The following is a 7,500-nucleotide window of genomic DNA, read 5'->3' as shown; positions in this document are numbered from 1 at the left end:
TATATATATATATATATATATATATATATATATAAGTCTATATGAACTCATTTGCAAAGCTCTATCACTACCCTTATCATGCATGGATGAGGTGTCCTTCACATAAATCCGGAGGAAATCGTAGTAGATATTTTCTGTTACCCATTGCATTAACAATCTGTTTTGAGATTTAATTCAAACAGGAAGTAACAAATACTTTAAATAAAAGAAAAACAAAAAAAAGGGGAAAAGAGCATTACAGAAAATAAAATCTGATGGACAATGAGAGAACATTTCAACACATCCAGTTACAAATATTTGTGATAATTCTTGCTTTTATATATGATCTCTGAAGAGGCTTTGTAGGTTTATGTCGTAAACAAACGTTTCCCCACAGCAAGCGACGTGTAATATCAACCAGCTTACAAACTTGGCAAATATCACAGATAGTTTTATAAAACTTTTGTGATTTGTGTAATCACTCCATGAATGTATCTATATTTAATCTTCCTGAATATCACTGCTTGAAATATTGGAAAATGACAAAATAAGAAGAATGACAGGTGTAGTAAAGATTGCAGAGGTGATAAGAGTGTAATAACTGAGATGGTGTAGGTACGGGTATTGGGTGGATGGTGGAGAGAGAATGAGGTGGGCTTGGGAGGAGCTTGTTAAGAGGGAAGATCGAGATGGAGGCAGAGAATTAGATGGCGAGTTAAGGTGAAGGATGCTATGGAGAGAAGAGTTTTGGTGGAATAGGATGCATTTCATAGAAACCATTGCAGATGGCACATCAGGCAACTGACCCTTTAATGTAGGGATCATGATCGGAAAGATGAAGATCCTAAATATTTAAAACCCTCCAGCTTCCCTTATTAATTAAGATAAAGATCTATATCACTGCTTTTTTATCTCTTGCTTTGTATTATAACTGATATTTTGGTTCCCAGTCTGGAATCCAGCGGTATCCTGGAACGTTATTCTCTCAGGCAAAATTTACCAAAGTTATGTTCTACATTTCACAAGCAATGCTTATCATAATTAACATAGGCGAGAAATCCTTTCTCAGTATCTCAGGATGTCAACATAATCCATGAATTAATGTCACAGTTTCCCTTCACTATATAAATATGAAACATTGTTGCTGACAATGCTGTTATAGAAAGCAAATCCAATTATATTGATCTGCTTTATATCACATTGAATCAAGGTTGCAGGAATATCTATAATCTATTGTTTAAGTTTCCTTTTTTTATCTGTACCTTTTTTATTTTAATAAATCTCTCGACTCGATCTATATTTTTTCACATATATTACAATTGAATGTATATATCCTATTCTATGAGAATAATTTTGATTATTAATCAATAATATTCTTGGAAGAAGTTCGAAAGTATTTGTATTTTCTCAGATATTTTTAGTGTGTGAAATGTACTATTTTACACATAAAACCATACTTTGTTGTTATTGATAACTTTTTCCTTACTCTCGATTCCTGTACGTTATTCATATGAATTAATAAGAATTTTGTAATCATATTGCTAAACTTAAGTTTTACTAAAATTTCCCTTGTTGATGATTTAAAAATTGAATTCAAATCATGTCAATCGAGATACAAGGTGCATGAAGACCAGAGAAAAAAAGCATCATCATCAATCGGAACATATTATTTGATTATTGAACATTATTGATTCTCTTTATGATACAGAGATAAACCGTCGTATTCTAATGACCCTGCGATGTGTAATCATCCTCTTAATTGGTTACCATAATTAGCTGAGCGCTCAGCGAAGTTTTGCTTTAAACATGACGATATTCTGTTGGACTGAGCTGATCCGAAAACATTTCAATGTGATTTCATGCACAATGAATTGGCTAAACTGACCGTGGCGCAAAATTTGGAAAATGAATCTATCTGTGAAATTTATAATGCTTTTTCTTTGATGAATTAATTCTGAAATGATATCATTAAATATTTGTCATTATTTAATGAAAAAATTTTCATTTGTAAATCAAATTAAAAGGTCATTCAAATTATTGTTTACTTTTACAATTCAATGCATGGTAATGCAATATATAAAGATTAACCGGTATTGCAGATCATGTTGAAAATATCAACATTAAAATTCAAGATGGAGAAGACTTGCGAAATCTAACTGAGGCCCTTTGCGTCAATAGGCGTAGGAGGAGATGATGTAGAAGAACCGGTATTACAGACCATGTTGAAAATATCAATATTCAAATCGGCAAGTATTCCCGGAGAATTACACCACCGGTTTGCAATAGAAGCACTTTAAGAATTCGTTGTAATTAAACATTTGGATAGAATTGGGATATTCGATGTTTAGAACATATCATACTGCGTCCTGAATCTAGATGCACTGAATTTAAAAGTTTTAATTAATTCTCCTAGTTTATATTCAGGTTGAGGAATGTACCAGAGTAGAATAACTATCTATGAACTCTTCATACAAGGGACAAATTTGTTGCCCAATGACTCTGTGTGAAAATATCAAGTACTCGAGATAGACCTCTCCATAAAATACAATCCTAGCTATTTCATGGAAATTATAATAAAATAATCGTATTCAAATATTTACGTTCTTTTTTATGGGGGTGGTGTTACATTGTTCATAGGTATTACATCAATAAAAAATATCTTGAGAAAAATAACTATTTATGGCAGAGACCATTTCTTTCAAAGGCATTGATTTATCCAGTTTACTTCTAAATGCCAATATTAAGTACCATTTGTTAGAGTCTGATCAGACCATAGATGAAAATAAAGGTTTTACCTCTCTCTTCCCATTATATCATAGTATTGTAGTGCATTATTATTATTATTATTATTATTATTATTATTATTATTATTATTATTATTATTAGCTAAACAACAACCCAAGCTGGGAAATCAGGATGCTACAAGTCCTAGGGTCAAAACAGGAAAAATAACCGAGAGAGGAAATGAAATTTTTATTTGTTGATAGTTAATCATATATATTTAATACAGACATTTTCTCAACTAATTTATGTAATTTATAATACAGTATGTATTATAACATTTCAATATAAAATAGGGATCATATGCGCTATTATCATAAAAGATGTGTTTTTCTTATATTCTTTTTACCAAAATAAGCCAACATTTTATTAATATGGTTGCAATGCGGAACGTATATTATTAAATCAGAACTTTCTCTACCTGCAAGACGAGGTCTTCGCTATTTGAATTATTCATTCTCATTCTCTAAACACAAGTATGCCTGCAATATGCACGAATTATGTCCAATCTTACTGCAAAGCAAATTCTAGGTCATTTCATTTAAATATTAGAATTTAAAGTATATAAGTTTTAGCTGAAACATATATGCCCACGTTTTATTTAGCTAATGTATTAAGTATTAAGGTAATGGGGAGGGTGCATCAGGCAACCGTCCATACTTCAAGAAAATCAAGAACCAAATATTCGTTTCATATAAAAGCTTCATGTTAATCTAAGAAAAAAATGCAGCTTTAAGATTTATGATTTTATCGATGTATGCTTTCTAAAAAATGTATTGTGTATCCATTGACTCTTTCTTATTTTATATAATAATAATAATAATAATAATAATAATAATAATAATAATAATAATAATAATATGAATATGAATAAAACTGGTAACCATCAACAACGTGAAACTAATTCTGATAATACGAATAAGAACAATGATTAACTTTCCTGGTGTCATGAAAATTTTATGCAAAATAAGGTCTTTGGAATTCAATTAGCAGGGGGTGTTCTAAGCCTGAAATTTATATGTATGAAAATGAATTCATTGCCCATTAAATTCCAGTAGAAATACAATATAGTACTCTACTTTTAACCCAAACTTAATTACATTTGGCATATATGACGATCCCTTTTATATGCGCTGTGGTTCGACATGGTGGACAACGATTATTTAATTTTGTCAAGAGTACGGTAGAGTAAGCAGCACAGTGAGCATTTTAATTGACAATTTCCTAGTTCGCTTTTTTATTTTCTATTGTCTTACTAGTGAGCTATCACGTCCCAATTTGGATTCAGAGAAAGGTGTTTTGACTTCTTGTTTTATTATATTATATTGATGAAAGAGGGGAGTTTTTATTGTTTTTTTTCTTCCAGTGGCTGATTCCTCTTGTGGTAAATAATTGGTTATTTAGCCTTTTAGATATTTATTTATCCTTTATGCACAATTTCACCCCCCACATACATACACATACACGTATATATATATATATATATATATATATATATATATATATATATATATATATATATATATATATATATATATATATATATATATATATGTGTGTGTGTGTGTGTGTGTGTGTGTGTGCGCGCGCGTGTGTGTATATATATGTGATGTGTGTGAGTGTGTGTGTGTCTGCACTAGGTCCCAGAATAGTACGAGATTTTGGTGGATGTAAACACATGTATTATTCGAATTCATGCTATTCGAATAACATATCTTACGGAAAAAAAAATGGAGTTAGGTGGATTGCTAACGCTGATTTAAGGGGTGCGACTTTCTTACATTTATACAAATAAGACAACATGAAGTGATAATTATTAAAAACACGGTAGACAAATAATATGGAATTGTAATGTATTGTAGACCACACCCGTCCATCTTATGAATGCAGTCAGTATCATATCCATTCTCATCGAGGATTCCCTTTAACAAACTAGGGAAATAATGTGCAGCCACCTCAACTGCCGAGTGAGCATCATCCGTAAGCTGAACGTTTGCAATGTCCTTATGGGTGAGAAAACGTTGCAGCCAACCATTACTGGATAAGACTGAAGCTATGGTGAACAGTAAGGAAGGTGGGGACAGGGTACCCATGCATGAAAGTAGAGCTTGGTTAGAAAACCGGTGTAAAGGTTTCAAGTTACCCTCAGTTTCAAATTACCCCCCGATAACATGAAACCGGTTTCAGATTACCGGGGGGGGGGGGTAGTTTGAAACCGGTTTCAAGTTACCCCCTCATCAGAATGATAAATAATTCATGTGACATCGCAAATATGTATCATGCATTTATTGCTGGTTTCGCAGCAGTAGGAAAAGTAGTTTAATTTTGTATTTAAGACCAAATATTGTGTATTAGTGAATCATATGACACGTTAAAAGCCACAGACTGTAATTTAAGGTTTTGTGATAATGGCGAGGTAAAATTTTATTTTATTTCAGTATTCGTGTGATTGTCAATATTTTCGTATTTAAGACCTAACGTGTCATATAATTAAGTAATACACAATATTTGAAGTTACAGACTGTCATTTAAGGTTTAGTGATAACGGTGAGGTAAAACTTCATTTTATTTCATTGTGCGCGTGATTGTCGAGATTTTTTTTTTCTCCTTTTTTTTTTTTTTATCCAGTAGATTCCATTCATGTGCTTTAGGTGCATGAGCTTCGGGCGGCAATATGCCTGGAGAAATTGACACAAAAAACATTCAGGATAAATGGTGTTGATTATTTTATTATTTATACAAATGCAGATATATATATATATATATATATATATATATATATATATATATATATATATATATATATATATATATATATATATGTGTGTATATATATATATGTATACTCACACATCTTTTGAACAAGGGCAGCCAACTGATAACATTATAAAGGAAAACATTTATTAAAATTATAATAATTATAATAGATAAAATTATTACAATTATAATAATAAATTTATTATTATTGATGTTACTAATACGATTAATTATTAATATTATTAAATAGCTACTACCAAGTGTAGTGGCACTAGCTGATCCTGGGTGGTGGTCGCGGGGGTTCAGGGCCCTTCCCCCCTTCCCCTAGTAAAGAACAAAATGGCATTATTATTATTATTATTATTATTATTATTATTATTATTATTATTATTATTATAATTATTATTATTATTATTATTATTATTATTATTATTTGCTAAGCTACAACCATAGTTGAAAAAGTACGATGCTATAAGCCCAGTGGCCCCAACAGGGAAAATAGCCCAGTGAGGAAAGGAAACGAGGAATAATAGAATATTTTAAGAACAGTAACAACATAAAAATAAATATTTCCTATATAAACTATAAAAACTTCTACATATACCAAGGCACTTCCCCCAGTTTTGGGGGGTAGCCGACATCAACAAATGAAACAAAAATAAAAAAAAACTAATAAAAGGGGACCTCTCCTCTCTACGTTCCTCCCAGCCTGACAAGGGACTCAACCAGTTCAGCTGGTACTGGTAGGGTGCTACAGCCCACCTCCCCCGTTATCCACCACAGATGAAGCTTCATAGCGCTGAATCCCCAACTGCTGCTACCTCCGCGGTTATCTAAGGCACCGGAGAAAGCAGCAGGGCCAATCGGAACTGCGTCACAATCGCTCGCCATTCATTCCTATTTCTAGCACGCTCTCTTGCCTCTCTCACATCTATCCTCCTATCACCCAGAGCTTTCTTCACTCCATCCATCCACCCAACCCTTGTCCTTCCTCTTGTACTTCTCCCATCAATTCTTGCATTCATCACCTTTAGCAGACAGCCATTTTCCATTCTCTCAACATGGCCAAACCACCTCAACACATTCATATCCACTCTGGCTGCTAACTCATTTCTTACACCAGTTCTCACCCTCACCACTTCGTTCCTAACCCTATCAACTCGAGATACACCAGCCATACTCCTTAGACACTTCATCTCAAACACATTCAATTTCTGTCTCTCCGTCACTTTCATTCCCCACAACTCCGATCCGTACATCACAGTTGGTACAATCACTTTCTCATATAGAACTCTCTTTACATTCACGCCCAACCCTCTATTTTTTACTACTCCCTTAACTGCCCCCAACACTTTGCAACCTTCATTCACTCTCTGACGTACATCTGCTTCCACTCCACCATTTGCTGCAACAACAGACCCCAAGTACTTAAACTGATCCACCTTCTCAAGTAACTCTCCATTCAACATGACATTCAACCTTGCACCACCTTCCCTTCTCGTACATCTCATAACCTTACTCCTATCCACATTAACTCTCAACTTCCTTCTCTCACACACCCTTCCAAATTCTGTCACTAATCGTCCAAGCTTCTCTTCCGTGTTTGCAACCAGTACAGTATCATCCGCAAACAACAACTGATTTACCTCCCATTCATGGTCATTCTCGTCTACCAGTTTTAATCCTCGTCTAAGCACTCAAGCATTCACCTCTCTCACCACTCCATCAACATACAAGTTAAACAACCACGGCGACATCACACTTTAATAAAACAAGAAAAGAAATTAGATAAAATAGTGTGCCCAAGTGTACCCTAAAGCAGGAGATCTCTAACCCAAGACAGTGGAAGACCATGGTACAGAAACTATGGATACTGGTTATTATTATTATTATTATTATTATTATTATTATATTATTATTATTATTATTATTATTATTATTATTATTGGTGATTTTTGGTTTTGCTTATGCTGTTTTGTGATG

Source organism: Palaemon carinicauda, chromosome 7, assembly GCF_036898095.1.
Source record: "Palaemon carinicauda isolate YSFRI2023 chromosome 7, ASM3689809v2, whole genome shotgun sequence".
NCBI classification, from domain to species: Eukaryota; Metazoa; Arthropoda; class Malacostraca; order Decapoda; family Palaemonidae; genus Palaemon; species Palaemon carinicauda.
The sequence above is the reverse complement of the archived record's forward strand: the minus strand, read 5'-3'. Positions refer to the sequence as shown.